Below are 19,400 nucleotides of genomic sequence, written 5' to 3'. Positions count from 1 at the left end.
AGTATTAGAACTTTTGATAAACATTTTAGATTTTTAGTTCAAAGAGGTATTAAAAGTCACTTAGCCCAGTCCTGTACTTTCACAGATAAGGAATCTGAGGCCCAGAAAGGTTAAACAATTTAAGGCTTCACAGCCAGTGGTAGAACTGAGATCTAAACCTGGGGTTATCACTAAATTTGTAACAAGAAAGATAAGTGACTTTAGCATCCGCACTATAAGCCTATATTAATGAACAAACTCCTCCATTCTTCCTCCAAATAGCTTATTAGCTGGAGTTTGGACTTGGAGATGTATCATTGGCAACTATGGCTTTAATCACTGTTAGAAAGTGTGAGATATAATATCAGTATTCCCAACTCAAGGATTATGATTTACCAATGCATTTTGCAATCTGATCAATTCACAACATAGAATGTTTATATTTTCCCAGGGCTAGAGTTTACCTCCTTGTGTAAGAGCAACATTTACAGTGAAATTACCATCATACCAGTTTCCTGACTCCTACAAGAAATCATAAAAATCAGGTGGTTGCCAGTATAAAATACCTGGTATTCTCATGAAACTCTAATCAGCATTGCATTCTGTGACTTTCCCATGTGAGGGGCTTTTTGTGAATGGCTTCAATTCTGTTCCTGCTATTTCCATCCTGCTATCCTTATCAAGCAAAGTTCATCACAGAGGCAAAATGAGCAGCTGTCACTCTTTTGTTACTCTTTCCGGCCTTTGTCTAAAGAGTATTTTTAGTGCCCACCCTCTTCAACCAATCAAATATATAATTCACCATCTGTGAGAACAAATGAGTGATGAGTATAAGACATTCTAGTCAATGCCTTCAGCAGGCTGACAACTGGTATTGATGGGGACAGAATCGTATTTTTTGTCATTGCCTTTTTGTTTTGTTTTGTTTTGTTTTACTTCATGTTGATTGATAAAAATGGCTTCCTTTGTAATCACAGAAAGGGGCCTCGTTTTGTCCACTCATTGTGAGGTTTCAGAGCTAATTTCTGGGTCTTTCCGTAGAACCAAATTCCACTTTTCTTTCGATTGGTCTGCATCTGCAGTTGGCTTTAAAAAACAAACAAACAAACAAACAAACAAACAAACAAAGGAGGTAGACAAAGACCATGAAAAGATAACTTGACATGGAATCAAATGACCTGGGCTCATTTATTGGCTTTTGCCAACATTTGTAGTCTTGGGATGCTAACTTCCCTTATCTGGACCTCAGTTCCTTCTTCTGAAAATGAAAGGGTTGAACTAGATGACTTCTAAAGTTACCTTCTTGTTCTAAATCTATAATTCCTTCTATGGGTGAAGATTTATGTATGTATACACAAATATGTATATGTACATATATATACATATGTCTATGTATGTATGCATGTATTCCAAAACATGGATCAAAGAAGATAGAAGATGAGAGTCCATATGGAAAACTCATGGGTCTAGGAACATCCAAGAACCACTCTGATGTTCTATACTAAACTGAAATTTTGAAGGGAAATGAAATTCCTAACTTTTATTTAGAGCTTAGAATTTTCAAACTGGAAGGCAAATATATAGGTATCTTTGAATCTTTTAATAACATTTTAAAACTTTCCTTTTCAATTACCTACCAGCCTAATCCTCCCTATTGGGCCCTGGCACAGTGCTTTGCATATACAGCAAAACTCCAATGGATCTATGGTCTCATCAATGTGTATATTCTCTCCAATGATGCTGATTGCCACCCAATCATGTCTATCCACACATGTAACTCATCTGTATCCACCCAATGTTCTCGGGTGTAGTGAGGGGAGGAATCTTTTCTGAATTCTCTTGACACTACAAAGATTTCAGTGAAACCTCATCCATCTCTAGTCCTTGATACTTGATTCACCCATCTTTTTAAAAAATCACATATTTCTATGACACACTTTACCTTAATTATCCTGTATAAATCCTTATTTGAAATGTGTTGCAACCTTATTACTCCCACTTCTCCATTTTTCTTTTGATGATATTCAACTTTAATTCTTCAGAAACTATAGTTGCCCCAGGATACACAGATATTTAATGATTGGAAGAAGATGCCAGGTCAACTCTGGGAATCATACCATTTCACTGTGCCTTGACAGCATTCACTTCCCTTTTTAAATTTCCATGCCATTTTTGTTCTACTGTTTAGTTTTCTGCTTATTAAGTTATTACTGGATCAGGTCTCCAGATGATACTTTGCAGCAAGGATATTTTGACTCCATTCTATTGCTGCCAAGGAGAGCTGAAAATGGCATTTAGTGGCATGCAAAAGTGTTATTTTAAGAAATGCAGCAAGAACATAGGGAACCATATTTTTTAAGGAGACGACTACCTCCTTTTGTCCCCTTGATGTTTATAAGGAGATTCTGGGATGTAGTCAAATAGTTATAGCATATGTTGCTAATCCAATGGAATGCACTACGGGAACAATACATCTCCCCAAATTCATTAAGAAGAGAGACCCCTCGAAGTTAATGTTGCTTTCTCTTATCTGTTAATCTCCTTCCATTTAGCCCTTCCATAAAAATTAAAAGCTATATATGCATCAGGGCCTGATACCTATAGACTTCATAATTTAATCCTGGGTCCAAGAAGCTTGGTATAATATTATATGACATCTTATTTGTAACATACTTCAGACAACTCCAAAGGGTTGGGAATGGTTGTTGTGACTTCATATCCTACCTATTTTTTGTGACTTTTAGTATTATTTCAAATCTCATCAAGTCCCTTTTTTCTAAGCATCTTCATAACCAAGTACCAAGACTTCTTGCTCTAATTCCCTGGTGATGGATCCTTTAAATCCTGGCTTTGGCTGGAAGCAGAGACAATGAATTCCTGAAGTCAAATATGCATCTCTGGACTAGACTTCCTAACTGGTATTCACAAGAATTTCTCAGAAGAGCTCATCCTGTTGTTGAGTCTCTTCAGCTAGGAAATTATCATTGCTCATTTCTTTATTATTGTTGGTACTTCTTTATCTTTCTGGATTATTTACTGTGTTAAACACTGTGTAGACAAACAGGCATTTGAAAATTATGGGTCTGTTTGTGACTTGAAGTAGTACTTCCTCCCCAACCAGTTGCTCCTCAGATCCCTAAAGCTGGTTTCAATTTCAATTTTGCAGTCTTATTTGCTTCCTTCAAATACAACTTTCATATACATGACTCTCAAATCTATGCTTCTAGATATGTCCACTACTCCGATTCACCAAAAAAAAAAAACCAAAACAAACAAACATAATTTTTAAATACCTGTTTGTCTACATAGTGTTTAGCACAGTGCCTGGAACATAGTAGGTACTTAATAAATGTTTAGTGATTAATTGATTTATACCTGTATTTCAAAATTCCTAAGAGTTGAAAAGACGACTCCCAGAAATACCATTGCACTTGGCTTTGCCATCTGGAACTTAGTAGAACAAGACTAATTTCACTTTTACTTGAAAGCTCTTCAAATATTTGAAGATAACCATTAGCATACTCTACTTTATCTTCTATTCTTGGCATCTTCTCTAGTGCCTTCAAAGTTACTGGAAAATAGTGGCACGTTTTCTTAAAACAACTTAGTAAAAATCTAAAATTAGAACAAAATGAACAATTGGAAAGAAAAACAAAGAGAATTAGTTATAAAGTTCTACTTCTGGCCTGGGGCTTGACTTTCTGGGCTACGAAACAATGAGTTTTCTACTGCTAGTGTCTCAAAACTTCACTAAGTGCTTAGGACAACAGAGTGAAAATAAATCATGTTCATGAGTACTGGGCAATTTCCACTTTCACTATTTTCTATTTTGTTGTAAAGAAGGGGTGGTGCAAAGAGGACGAACTAATTGAGAGCAAGTTAGAGGAAAATTTTGTTCTTCAGTTGTTTCAGCCATGTCCAACTCTTCATGACCACATTTAGGATTTTCTTGGCAAAGATATTGGAGTTGTGTCATTTCCTTCTCAAACTCATTTTACAAATGAGGAAACTGAGGCAAACAGGGTTAAATTACTTGCCCAGGGTCACACAGCTATTAAGTGTCTGAGTTCAAAATTGGACTCATGAAGATGGCACTCTATCCACAGTACCACCTAGCTTCCTCAAAAGGAAAATACATAATTAATAATCATAACCATGAAAGCAAATAGAACAAACTCATCCTTGGAACTGTGAGAGAACAGCAGAATTCATTAGAAAGCAGAATCCAACAATATGTTTTTTTTACATAAGAAAACCTTAAAACATAAAAATTCACAATGATCATAAATATGAACATGAATGGAATGAACTCACTCATAAAGTGGAAGCAAATAACAGAGTAGATTGAAAACCAGAATCCTACAATATGTTTTTGCAAGAAACACACTTGAAACAGAGAGACACACATAGAATAAAGGTAAAGGGCCAGAGGAGAATCTACTATGTTTCAGCTGAAGCAAAAGAAAAAGAAAAAAAAAAACAGGGATAGGAATTATGATCTCAGACAAAGCAAAGGCAAAAAGAGATCTAATCAAAAGAGATAAGTAGGGAAACTACATTTTGCTAAAAGGTAACATAGTCAACGAAGTAATAGAAATACTAAATATATATGCACCAAATGACATAGCAACCAAATTCATAAAGGAAAGGTTAAATGAATTACAGTAAGAAATAGACAGTAAAACCAAACTAGTGGGGGATTGCAACTTGCCCCTTTCATAATTAGAGAAATCTAACTGAAAGATAAACAAGAAAGAAATTAAGGAAATGCATAGAATTTTGGAAAAGTTAGATATGATAGACCTTTGGAGAAAATTGAATGGGAATAGAAAGGAATATACCTTTTTCTCAACACTATGTGGCACCTACACAAAAACTGACCATGTATGAGAACATAAACCAAATGCAGAAAAGCAAAAATGTTAAATGCATCCTTTTCAGATCATGATGCAATAAAAAATTACATTTAACAAAGGGCCATCAAAAGACAGATTAAAACAGACTTGGAAACTAAATAATCTAATAGTAAAGAATAAGTGGGTCAAAGAACAAATCATAGAAATAATAATTTTACTAAATGACAATAATGAGACAACATATTCAAATTTATGGGATACAGCCAAAACAGTACTTAGGGGGAAATTTAGATTTCTAAATACTTACATCAATAAAATAGAGAAAGGATGGATCAATGAATTGAGCATGCAGCTACAAAAAAAAAACCTAGAAATAGAACAAATTAAAAATCCTCAGTTAAAAACCAAATTGGAAAAGCCAAAAAATCAAAGGAGAGATTAATAAAATTGAAAGTAAGAAAACCATTGAACTAGTAAATAAAACATATAAACCATTGGTTAATTTGATTTAAAAAAAGAAGAAAACCAAAAAAAAAAAAAAAACCAAGAAACTAGGGGCAGCTAGGTGGCACAGTGGATAGAACACCGGCCCTGAAGTCAGGAGGACCTGAATTCAAATTCGGCCTCATACCAAACACTTGACACTTACTAGCTGTGTGACCCTGGCAAGTCACAACCCCAATTGACTTAAAAATAAAAAGAAGAAGAAGAAAACCAAATGACCAGTATCAAAAATTAAAAGGGTGAATTCACCACCAAAGAAGATAAAATTAAAGTATATATTAGGAGCTATTTCCCCCAATTATATGCCATTAAATCTAACAATCTAAGTGAAATGGATGAATATTTACAAAAATATAAATTGCCCAGATCAACTAAAGAAATAGACTACTTAAATAACTCTATCTTAGAAAATGAAATGTAATAGGCCATCAATGAACTCCCTAAGGAAAAAAAATCCGCAGCACCAGATGGATTCACAAGTGAATTCTACCAAACATTTAAGGAACAATTAATTCCAACACTATATGAACTATTTGGAAAAAAAAACTAAGCAAAGGAGTCCTTCCAAATTCCTTTTACAACACAAATACAGTACTAAGACCTAAACCAAGAAGAGCAAAAACATACAAAGAAAAATATAGACAAATTTCCCCATTGAATATTGATGAAAAATTAAATAAAATACTAGTAAGAAGATTATATCAATATCACACACACACACACCCTGTGACCAGGTGGGATTTATTCCTAGAATACAAGGCTGCTTTAATCTTAGGAAAAATATAAGCACAATTGACCATATAAATAATAAAACCAATATAAATCATATGATTATCTCTACAGATGCAGAAAAAGTTTTTGACAACATGCAATACCTATTCCTATTGAAAACACTAGCAAGCATGAGAATAAATGTAGCATTCCTTAAAATGATAAGTAGTATGTATCTAAAACCATCAACAAGCATTATTTGTAATGGGGATAAGCTGAAAATCTTCTCAATAAGATCAAGAGTGAAGCAAGGAAGCCAATTATCACCACTATTACTCAATGTAGAAATGCTAGCTATAGCAATAAGAGAAAAGAAATTGAAGAAATTAGAATAGTCAATAAGGAAACAATACTATTATTCCTTGCAGATGCATGCTTAAAGAATCCTAAAGAATCAACTAGAAAACTAGTAGAAATAATTGCATCTTAAAGCAGTAATCAAAACAATCCGGTACTAAGAAATAGAGTAGCAGAAGATAATTTAGTTGTGTTGGAGAAAAACCAATGACTGGAACAGTGGATGGGATTCATCTTCTCATCCTCTGATAGGTTGATCACATACCCTTTAGGGCCATTTCACAAAATGGTGTCAAATTCAAACAGATTTGGGGCCATTATTTATACATAAGAATCCCCAAAGGGTGCATATTGACAGTTTTAAAATGTAACATTATCTATATTTTATTGTAGGGTTTTTTTTTGGTCAAAGATTTTCCAATTACACTCACACTCAATTATATTCATACTCATGCTTGGAGTGTTGCAGCAAGCTGTGTATTTGACAACTCTGGTATCAAAGGCCTCACTTTGGAGACTGCAGCTTTAGAAGGCTTTTTTCCTGTTATTATCACTGTCTCCATCCCCCAATTTACCACTCTGTTTCAAGTGACAATCATGGCTATTTGTCATCATTTCTTTTTCTACCTCCTCCTCCATCTTCTCTCCCTTTGTCATATCCATTAGATTTTGATCTCCTTGATAAGATGGCCACTGTTATATTTCTTTTCCCACCCTCTTCCCCAATCTAGCATATAATGGATGTTTATTAAATGTTTGGCAGTGCTGGAACAGCACAAATAACAATAAATTTGGACTAGAGGAACTGGGTAGCACTTTCTAGCCATGTAATCTTAAACTCCTTTAACTCTCATATCCCTCATCCACAAAATGAGGCCTAATGATTCCTAATATTCTTTCCTTCTCTAAATCCTGTGTCTTATGATCCTGTTAATTGAATTCTGTCCATATGCTGCCCTCTGGTATGAAATTTGTCATAACCCTAGTTTGAATACAAAATCCAAAAATGCTACAAGAAGAGAACATTCTTCCTTCTTAGATTCAAGAGGACATGCTGTTATTATTCCCAAGTAACGCGGAAAATCAAACATATAGTGATTTAGTATTTGATTTACACCAGCTTGTACATTTTCTCCAGTGATTTAGAGAAAATGTCCTGCCACACCCTGACATAACTTATAAAAGACCACCTCCAAAATAGGCTTTTCCCCTTCACATGAAAGAAATGTGCTTAATTTCTCCTGTCCTCATACCCCAAATGTAGGCTACTTGAAAGAGGACATTTTTTACTTTGTCTTTGCATCTCTCTCCCACTCCCACTCCCAAGCACAGTGCTAAATAAATACTTGCTGGAATGTATTTTATTGTATTAGTGACATCTGTCAGTCAGTTGATCAAAAAACATAAAATTGACCATTATGTGTATAGGGAATTTTTTTCCTAGTATCTCCTATTTAAGCCTAATTATTTATATAACTTAACATATAACTTAAGACATTGTGAAATGAGAGACCTGAGCTCTAGTCCTTACTGTCCTTCTGTGTACTCCACGATCCAGTAACTGTGGCCTTCTTGCTGTTCTTTGCACCAGACACTCCATCCTCAGACTGCCAACATCTTCATTGGCTTTTCCTCCTGCCTAGAATGCTCTCCTCCTCACCTCTGCCTCCTAGCTTTCCTGGCTTCCTTCAAGTCTTAGCTAAAATCATACCTTCTATGTGAAGACTTCTGATTCCCCTTCATGCTAGAGTCTTTCCTCTGCTGATTACCTCCAATTTTTCCTGTATATATCTTTGTACCTAGTTATTTGCACTATGTGTCTCCCATTAGAAAACAAGAATTGTGTTTTAACTCTTTTTGTATCCCCAATGCTTTGTTATTTACTCCCTATGTGACCTTCAGTTTCCTGTAAAAAAGGAGATGTACTAGAAAAAAAGGGAGGACTAACACCTCTAGTGTGAGGTCTTGTCAAGACCATTTCAAGACTGCTTATCCATCTTTGGTGTCCACCTTTCACCCAACTCTTACCTGAGGTTCCAAGAAGCTGCAGCATGCACAGCAGCAACTCCTTCGTAAACTATCTTGACAAATGGGCTAAACTGGGTTGAGGGTAACCAATAGGCCTCCAACCTGTCAGTGAGTTAGGGAGATGTCTACCCCAAGCACATGAAGACTTTCCCTGGAAGAATGGGAAGATGAGAACAATTTCTTCCAAAAGTCATGAAAGTGGCTGAGGCAGACAGTGTGGAGAACTTAGCTTAGTCAGACATCAAAGACACCAAGGTCTGCATTCTGAGCTATTACTAGTCATCCTAACTTTTGTTTTGCCACTAAACTTCAATGACTCTGGAAGAGAGAGTGAGGCTGATGATTTTGTACAACTCTCCCTTATTTTAATCCAATTCATCCACAAACCAACATCACTCCATGTTGTCATTGGTCCTCTTTGAAAATAAAGGACAAACAACAACATCTCCAAGCTGAACACAGTGCCTGAAACATAGTAGGCAATAAATACTTACTTACTGACTGATTACTCTACTACTAACTAATAGGTCGACCTTGGTCAAGTTACTTAACCATTCTGAGTCACATCTATAAAAAAAGAGGGTTTAAGCTATAGCGGACACTCACTCTAGAGCTGGAAAAACCTCCAAAATGATTTACTCTCCTTGTGTCAAACTCAAACAGAAATGGGGACCACTTAATCATACATAAGGTTTGACATTATCTATGTTCTATTGCATTTTTAAAATTTTTGTTAAATATTTCCCAATTATATTTTACTCTGGTTCATTAGCACTCAAAATTGATCCACAGGCCCCATGTAGTTCAGCCTTCTTATCTTGCAAATGAGGAAACTGATAGTAGCTTACTTAGGCTTATGCAGTGTTCAAAAGTTTGTAAAATGCTTTATATACATTATTTTACTTGATCCTCATAATAGCCTTTTGAAGAATGTAGTCCAAATTATAAGTCTGTTCATTTTACAGATGAGAAAATTGAGTCTCAAAGAGCTTCAGTGACTTGCTTGCTGCTTACTAAGTGTCAGAGACAGAATCAGAACCTAGGTCTTCTCCTTCCATAAATAGGCATTCATGAAAGGTCTTTCCCATGCTCTGCACAGCTGTACCTCTTTCTGTAATTTCTTTGGGCTGTTTTGAAAATATTTAGTGTATTTATTTTAGACGAAAAAAATCCAAGCAAAAAATGTTGATATTGCTACCCTTATTGCTCATCAAAAGTGCTATGTATTAAACACTGCTGTGCATGGAAATAAGTGAAGAACTCTGTAAGCCCTCAGACTCTGAATGTGAGCCTCTGGCTCCGATGCTGCTGGAAAAACCTGCTTCTCTTCTATCATTAGAATGGAAATGCAGGCTGCGAGTCAAGATTACAGGAAACATTGCTGCTGGTGCATGTACTAGAATACCTGGAATGACCAGCTATCATGGAGCAAAGAGAGGTGGCAAACAGTGTGATAGGGACAAGGATCTTTCAACCTATGCCATCCTTGCCTTTCAGGTTGGTCTAAGACATGTTACTCTTTCCTCTAATCCTTCTCCCCACAGTTCAGGAATGGTGAAGATATTTAAGATCATTGGAAGGAGATCGGCTTGAGTGCTCTACCAAGTAGCTCCCAACTAGTTCCTCATTTCAATATCTTTATTTAAAAAAATTAAATTAAATTTAAAAACTGCTGCAGTGTAGAATACCTGCATCAAACAAAATATAAAGGAGTGAACGGCAGGAAGGAAATTTCCTAGACACATTGAGATAACAGATAGATCCATATCAAGATTTCCAAAATTTTCTTATTTCAGAGCAATATTCTCTTTTTTGAATTTCATTGATTTCTGATGTCCTTTATAACCCTATGTATTTTTTAAAATTTTATGCATTGAACTACATGGTTCTTAGAAGGAATCCTTAAGCTTTACCAAATTGCCCAAGCAGTCCAAAGACACAAAAAACGTATAAGAAATCTTGCCCTAGATCAATATTGAATCCAAACCAGCATACTCATCATGAGAACTTGGTGGTATAGTGGATAGACAGGACACTGGTTTTAAAGGAAGATCTGTGTTTAAATCTGACTGGTTGGACAGACAGAAAATATAACAGAGCCAATAAAGGAATAACTTAATTCTGTAGAAGTAAAAGTTATAGAAATGATAAAAGAGGGCGAAGTCCCTGAAACATATAGCACATTGCAAGGCTAGATGGATTCTTAAAACATGAAATTTCATGCTTTCATCAATATATTTGGGGTTTGTTAATATTATTTACTTGATTTTCACACTTTATTTTTTAAAATTTTAAGTTTGAAATTATCTTCCTTCCTCCAGCTCCTCCTCCACCCATGGAGAAGACAAGCAACGTGATATCAATTATATATGAGAAATCATGCAAATCATATTTCCATATTACCCAAGTCACAAAAAAGCAAAAAAAAAGTGAAAAAATTATACTTTAATTTGCACTGAGAGCTCATCAATTTTCTCCCTTGAAATGGATAGCATTTTTTCATCATAGGTCCTTTGGAATTGTCTTGGATTATTGTCTTGATCAGAGTAGTTAAATCTTTCACAGTTGACCATCCTTGCAATGTTGCTGTTACTTGGTATGATGATCTCCTGGTTCTGATTGCTTCACTTTGCATCAGTCCACCTATGTCTTCCCAGGTTTTTCTGAAACCACCTCCTTCATCATTTCTTGTAACACAAAAGTATATTACAACCACATACCACAACTTGTGGTATTCCCCAATGTGGTATTCCATCCCCCAATGGATTGGCAGCCCATCTATTTCAATTTTTTTGCCACCAAATATAATGTTCCAAAACCTATGAACTTTTGGTACAGAAGCTACTAAGTCTTATGAAATCCTGCCTGTTTTCCCACAGTATTAAAATTGTTTTTTTTATAGGTGGATCAATGGAATAGAGTAGACATGCAATTTAATACACATAATAACCTTGCATTTTACAAATGTAAAGACTTCAGATTTTGGGATAAGAATTCATTTTTTGGTAAAAAAATTGTTGGAAAAACTATAAAATAGTATGGCAGAAACTGGGCATGGACTAATATCTCACACTATTTACCAAGATGAGGTCAAAATGGATACATGACCTAGATATAAAAAGATATTTTACAAGAAAACAAGAACATGGAAGATATTTCTTATCAGACTTATAGATAGACAAATAATTTATGAATACACAAGAAATAAAGAGAAAAGTTAGGTATAAAATAGATAATTTAGAATACATTAAATTAAGATGCTCTTGTACAAATAAAACAAATGTAGCCAAGATCAGAAGGAAAGCAGAAAATTGGGGGGGTGGATAATAGACAGTTTATCAGATAAAGGTCTCATATCTAAAATATGTGAAGAACTTTGTCATATCTATAAGAATAAAAGTCACTCCCCAATTGATAAATGGTCAAAAAATATGAACAGGCTATTTACCAATGAAGAAATCAAAATAATTTATAATTATATAAAAAATGACCTAAATCATTATTGATTAGAGAAATGCAGATTAAAACAATCTTGAGATATCATTTTGTTCTTACCCGATTGGCTAAAATGATGGAAGGGGAAAGTAACAAATATTGGAGAGAATATGGAAAAAATGGGACACTAATTCATTGTTGATGGAATTGTGAACTGATCCAACCACTTTAGAGAGCATTCTGGAATTATGCCCACAGAGTTATTAAACTAAATATACTCTTGGTCTGTTTCCAAAGATGATTAGGGAAAAAAGGAAAAGAACCTATATATTCTAAATGTTTGCAACAGCTCTCTTTGTAGTGGCATAGAACTGGAAATTGCAGGGATGCCCACCAATTGGGAAGTGGATGAACAAGTTGTGGAATATGATTGCGATGGAATACTACTGTGCTACAAGAAATGATGAGTTCAATGATTTTAGAAAAAGATGGAAAGACTTGCACAAAATAATGAAGAGAGAAAAGACCAGAACCAAGAGAACATTGAATATAGTAACAACAATATGGTTTTAAGAATGACTGAGCAAATAAGTTATTTTTATGATTATAAATACCCAAATTACCTATAAAGAACATATGAAAAAAGACACTATTAGCATCCAGAGAAAACTGATAAATAGAAGCATGTATAGAATAATTTACATATTTATATACATATATGCATATCTTTATATATGTGTGTGTATAACGTATGTGTGTATGTGTATATGTATATGTATTGTATAGTGTATGTATGTGTGTATGTTTGTATCTAAGGGTAGCCATCTGGGGGGGGAGAAAAAAGGAAAAAGAGAAATTTACATGATAATTTTGTTGTGTATTTGAAAGGGATACCAAGTTGTGCATAGTAGACTTGCAGTTTCATGTGCAATCATTTGTATTGCACTATATTATAGAAATGACTGTTTTATTCCATGAATTTAAAATATAATAATTTTTTTAAAAATTTGCCAGTACAAAAAGAGCTGCTATAAATATTTTTGTAAATACAGGGCCTTTTCCTTTTCCCTTTGATCTTTTTGGGATATAGCCCTAGTAGTAGCATTGCTGGGTGAAATGGTGTGCAGTTTTATAGCTCTTTGGCTCTAGTTCCAAATTATTTTCCAGAGTGGTTGGAGCAGTTCACAACTCCACCAACAGTCCATTGCTGTACCTGTTTTTCCACATCCTTTCCAGTAGTTATCATTTCTGATAGTCAGGAGGTGGTATCTCAGAGTTGTTTTAATTTGTATTTCTCTAGCGATTTAAAACAGTTTTTCATATGATTGTATAGCTTTGATTTCTTCTTTTCAAAACTTCCCGTTCATATCCTTTGACCATTTATCAATTTGGCAATGTCTCCATCACTATATTTGGAGAAATGCCTGAATAGCCCTTCTATTTGGACAAATGTATAAATACCACTGGACTTAACACAGTATCTAGTACTTGTTCTATGAAAGCAGTTGCAAGGTTGGGGATGGTGCTCTACTGATCTGGGAAGATCCTCTCTCCAAGCAAACTACTATCCTCAAAACAAAGGACAAGACTGTCCTCATAAGATAGGGGCTTTGTTTCTCCTGGATTTGACTGAGCTCTGGAAAACATGCCCAGAAGCCAGGGACTCATTTATCCACCCAGATGGCTCAAAAGGGGCTACATGGCAGAACCAAGGTACCATTAAGTTTGTTTGGAGCTTTAATTTATGATTTAAATCAAATCTCCAGAGCCAGTTTCTATACTATATAAGGCATGATATATGTGTAGCACACTACTATTCACCAAGGGTTTAAAAAAATTAATAATTTACATAGTGTGTGTGGGGAAGTGTCTTATATGAATGAGATGAGTCAGCAGGTATTAATTATACATGGGTGAATGCATGTATATATTTTCTAGCAAACAACATCAATTTGCACACATTACAAAAAAATGAAAGATGACACTTGTAGTTATATAATCCTAAATAGGAAATATCCACATGCAAAAGGTAACAGTGTAGACAATATAGTATGATATCATAAGAATGTTATTAGATTTGGGGTCAGATCCTTCTTCAGATGCTTATTACCTATACAATGCTGGGCAAGTCACTTAACCTCTGTACCTTAGTTTCAGAATCTGTAAAATGGACTCCATGACTTCTAAAGTTACTTCCACCTTGAAATTTATGATTCTCCAACCCTATGAAATGAACTGTAGCAGTTATAGTTTAAATGTCTGTGACACACACAGTCAGTCAGACAACATCTGGAGTATTGTATCTAGTTCTGAATACCTTAATTTAGTCAAGATATTGAGAAGTTGGAGGGCATGCAGAGGTGAACTATTAGAATAATGAAGGATGGGGAAACCATATCATATGAGAAATAGTTGAAATAAACCATGGTATGAAAAGGAGATAAGATGTACCAAATTGTAATTGAGGTATGACAGAATCATAAACTCTTAGGAGAGAGTACATTTGCTTTTGGCCCTTCCCTCTACCTCCCCTCCCTTTGACTTCCTTGTGTGGGAAGGTAAATACCTCTGTGTGCTGATCCCCCGGGAAAGCAAGAGTGTTCATATGTGGATTACCCAGACTTGGAAGTGAGGACTCACACCACGCTCATTATCACATATTCTTCTGTTTTTCAGTTCACAAAATGGAAGAAATATTCTAAGATCTTCCTTATTTTGTACAAGATTTATCTTTTTTTCTATTTTTTCTATTTTTTTTATTTTTTAATTATTGAGATGCTTATTTTTGTTTTGTTTATTATGGTGATTTTTTTTTTGTTTTCAACATTTATTTCCACAAGATTTTGAGTTCCAAATTTTCACCCCATCTCACCCCTTCCCCCACCCCAAGATGGCATGCATTCTGAATACCCCTTCCCCTAGTCTGCCTTCCTTTCTATCTCTCCCCTGCCCTTCTCTTATCCCTTCCCCTTCAATTTTCCTATAGGACAGGATGGATTTCGGTACCCCATTTCCTGCATTTCTTATTTCCCTGTTGCATGTGAAAACATTTTTTTAAACATGTATTTTTAAAACTTTGGGTTCCAAATTTTCTCCCTTCCTCCCTCCCCATGCACCCTCATTGATAAGGCAAGCAACTAAATATAGGTTATATATGTGCAGTTATGCAAAACATTTCCATAGTAGACATGCTGTGAAAACTAACTCTATTTCCCTTAATCCTATCCTGCCCCCCATTTATTCTATTCTTTCTTTTGACCCTGACCCTCCTCAGAAGTACTTGCTTCTGATTACCCCCTTTCCCAACCTGCCCTCCTCTCTATCATCACCCTACTCTCTTGTCCCCTTCCCCCTCCCCATTTTCCTGTAGGGTAAGACAGATTTCCATACACAATTGAGTGTGTATGTTATTCCCTCCTTAAGTCAAATTCTATGAGAATAAGATTCACTCATTCCCTCTCACCTTTCCCTGTTTCTCCTCCACTGTAAGAGCCTTTTCTTTTCTGTTTTTTGGGGGGGAGATAATTTAGCCCATTCTACCTCTCCCTTTCTCCTTCTCCTGGTATAATCCTCTCTCACCCCTTAATTTTATTCTCCAGATATGACCCCTTCATTTTCAACTCACCCTGTGCCCTCTATCTATCTATCTATCTATCTATCCATCTATCTATCTATCTATCTATCTATCTGTCTATCTATATCTATATATATGTACATACAATTTTTTCCCCTCCAACTACCCTAATACTGACAAAGGTCTCATGAGTTACAAATATCATCTTTCCATGCAGGAATGTAAACAGTTCAACCTTAATAAGTCTCTTATGATTTCTCTTTCCTATTTACCTCTTCATGTTCCACTCGAGTCTTGTATTTGAAAGTCAGATTTTCTATTCAGCTCTGGTCTTTTCATCAAGAATGCTTGAAAGTCCTCTGTTTCACTGAATGACCATTTTTTCCCCTGAAGAATTATACTCAGTTTTGCTGGGTAGGTGATTCTTGGTTGTAATCCTATCTCCTTTGCCCTCTGGAATATTCTATTCCATGCCTGCAGTCCCTTAATGTAGAAGCAGCTAAATCTTGTGTTATCCTGATTGGGTTTCCACAATACTTGAATTGTTTCTTTCTGGCTGCTTGTAATATTTTCTCCTTGACCTGGGAACTCTGGCATTTGGCTACAATATTCCTAGGAGTTTTCCTTTGGGGATCTCTTTCAGGCAGTGATCGGTGGATTCTTTCAATTTCTATTTTGCCCTCTGGTTCTAAAATATCAGGGCAGTTTTCCTTGATCATTTCTTGAAAGATGATGTCTAGGCTCTTCTTTTGATCATGGCTTTCAGATAGTCCAATAATTTTTAAATTCTCTCTCCTGGATCTATTTTCTAGATCAGTTGTTTTTCCAATGAGATATTTCACATTATTTTCTAATTTTTCATTCTTTTGGATTTGTTTTACTGTCTTTTGGATTTGATTTCTCATAAAGTCACTAGCTTACAAGTGCCCTATTCTAATTTTTAAGGAAGTATTTTCTTCAGTAATCTTTTGAACTTCCTTTTCCATTTGTCCAATTTTCTTTTTGAGGGCATTCTTCTCCCCATTGGCTTTTTGGACCTCTTTTGCCATTTGGGTTAGGCTATTTTTTAAGGTGTTATTTTCTTCAGTATTTTTGGGGGTCTCCTTTAGCAAGCTATTGACTTGTTTTTCATGATTTTCTTGCAAAACTCTCAGTTTTTCCTCTACTTCTCTTGCTTGCTTCTCAAAATCCCTTTTGAGCTCTTCCAAGGCCTGGGATTGATTCATATTCTTCTTGGAGGCTTTGGATGTAGGAGCTTTGACTTTGTTGTCTTCTTCTGGTTGTATGTTTTGATCTTCTTTGTCACCAAAGTAAGATAATATAGTCTGACTCTTTTTGCGCTGCTTACTTATGATCCTGGCCCATTACTTGAGTTTTAGACTCTTTGTTAAGGTAAAAGTCTGCTTCCAATGTGGAGAATGTACTGTCCAAACTTCGGGGGTTTGTACAGCTGTTTTCAGAGATACTGCTAGGGACCTGAAAATTTTCAGTTCTTCCAAGCTGCTATGATAAGGGTCGAGGTGTTTTCTCTCCACTGCCATGAGGAGCTTCACCACACCAGCATTCCTCCTAGCCCCAGGACCACCCCTCAGAACTGTGACCCAGATCCAAGCACAGGTAAAAGCAAGAGATTCCTGCCTCAGCACTGGCAAAGAGATTCCTGCAATCCCTCTCTGATCAGCCACTTGATTCCCCCTCAGTCTGTGGGCCAGAAGCTCAGGAAAAAGCCATGGCCCTGGGGGCAGCTGAGACCTAGCTCCTTCTCTCACCACAGTCACAGACTTTTCCCACTAACCTTCTAAGTTGTCTTTGGTGTTTGTGGATTGGGAAGTCTGGAAACCGCCATAGCTGCCTGTGATTCAGCCCTCTGAGGCCTGCTCCAGCGTTGCTGAGGCCTGTGCACCCATGCCGAACTGCGCTCCTCTCCCTGCCTGGCGCGATATACCTTTCCAATCAACCATCCAGGCTGTCTTTGGCTGGAAGTTTGTTTCGCTCTGTCTTTTTGTGGGTTCTGCTGCTTTAGAATTTGTTTAGAGCCATTTTTTATAGGTATTTGGAGGGGTTTGGGGGAGAGCTCAAGCAAGTCACTGCTTTTCCTCCGCCATCTTGGCTCTGCCCCCTCAAACTTCCTATTGCCTAGATTCTTAAGGAATCTGAGCAGCGGCTAGATTTTAAGAATCTGAGCTATCTTTTATTTTTTAAAGAAGCCTTTAAAAAAGAGAAATAGGATTAGGTACAATATTTAATAAACTTGAAATATTAGAAAATAAAGTCCGTTGTCAAGGTACTTTGTCAAATAGCATGAGTTAGGAATTGAATTTAGCAAACCTTGGCCTCTCCCTGACATACACAGATGCCTACTTAAAAAGAATTGTCATGATTTTTGATTCATCAACATACAAAGCAAAAACAGAAACAAAAACAAAAATCTCATATACTATTAATCAGCCCAACTTGAACTGAAATACAAAAATGCCTCTGCAAGTGTACACATCCATCCACAATTTGATCACATATTCATCACAGAGCTGGAAAGAAACCCTATACAGCCAGATAAAACACTTTAAAGACTTTTCTTGTAAATTTCATTGCCTCTTAAAAGGTCTGATGAGAAACTTTTACTGTCATGTATTTTCATATCTTTGTAGTTTTGGCAAGAACTTGCCTGAAAACAGAGTCATCAATATGAATAAGGGAAGATATTTTTTCCTGCCCAGTTAATCTGGGGACTGAGGTATGCAGAAAGCTCTTCTGGACTTGCACATCAATAAAATCTTTTGCTTATTCATCTTTTGTTTTCCTCCATCCCCAGTCTGCCTATGGTGAGTACTTTTTACAACTATATACTGGTGGCCCTCATGTCTAACCCCATTTATAACAGGAAACAGTAATGCCCCAGGCAGAATTTAAGAATAGAAAAACACTGATAATCTTCCCTTTTAAAAGTATTTGAATCTAATCTACCCAAATCCCCATTTACACAATAAATTTCCATAAAGGATAACTGGTGAAATCTTAAGGCACCTTTCTGTCTATCAGGAAAACTGTTTTATGTTGTTTTTGTTTGTTTGTTTTAGAAAGAAACTTGGTACCCATGGCCACAGGACAGGAGTCAAACCTATTCACAGGTTGTGTGGTTTGCCCTTAACTCTCGAAGAGGACCATGATATCAGGAGGATGATGCCATGACCTGCAAGTGAACTGGATTACAATGAGGGAGGGCTATGCAAAGTCACCAGCCTGACTTTCTCCTCCAGAGTCATCTGGGTCCAATAACCAGGTATAGATCAGGACAACTGGAGATGGCCTAGGATGCACTGGGGTACCTTGGCCTTTTAAGCTAAGGTCTTTACAAGTTCTTACTTTGACTGAAGCAAAGCCCATTCAATGATTAGGGTTGTTTAAGAAGTGAGTCTAGGGAGAGTCCTTCTAATAAAAAAAACATATATGTATGTGTGTGTATCTATCTATCTATCTATACACACACATACATACATATATGTGTGTGTATATATGTATGTGTGTGTGTGTGTGTGTGTGTGTGTGTGTGTGTGTGTATAAATCAAACTGGGAGAGGGAGACCTTCAGGGTTGTTTCTTAGGTGGTGCTTGGGCAGGGACCTGTTGTTGGCCAATCAATGTGAGCTAGAGTGAATTGGGTTTCAGTCTTGGTCTTTAAGAAAGATATCTAGCCAGTAAACCCCAAGATATCAAGGCATTATTATTGCCCAGCAGTTGACTAACCACCAAAGTGAGTGAAGGACTGCATAAACATAAGCTATTTTAATGTTTACTAGTTATTTGTAATTTAGCCTTGAGAATTTTCTGGGGAAACTTTCCCATAATTACACCACAGGTAGTATGTGTCAGCTTTGCTGAACCCAAAGTCTGACTTTTATCCACTAATGCAAGTTGCTAAGTTCTATCAGTGAAGGCCATTTCCATACCAGGGATTAC

The sequence above is a fragment of the Vombatus ursinus genome, unplaced genomic scaffold (genome assembly GCF_900497805.2).
Source record: "Vombatus ursinus unplaced genomic scaffold, bare-nosed wombat genome assembly UNPS02005659.1, whole genome shotgun sequence".
In the NCBI taxonomy this organism is placed as follows: Eukaryota; Metazoa; Chordata; class Mammalia; order Diprotodontia; family Vombatidae; genus Vombatus; species Vombatus ursinus.
This window is presented reverse-complemented; position numbering follows the sequence as displayed.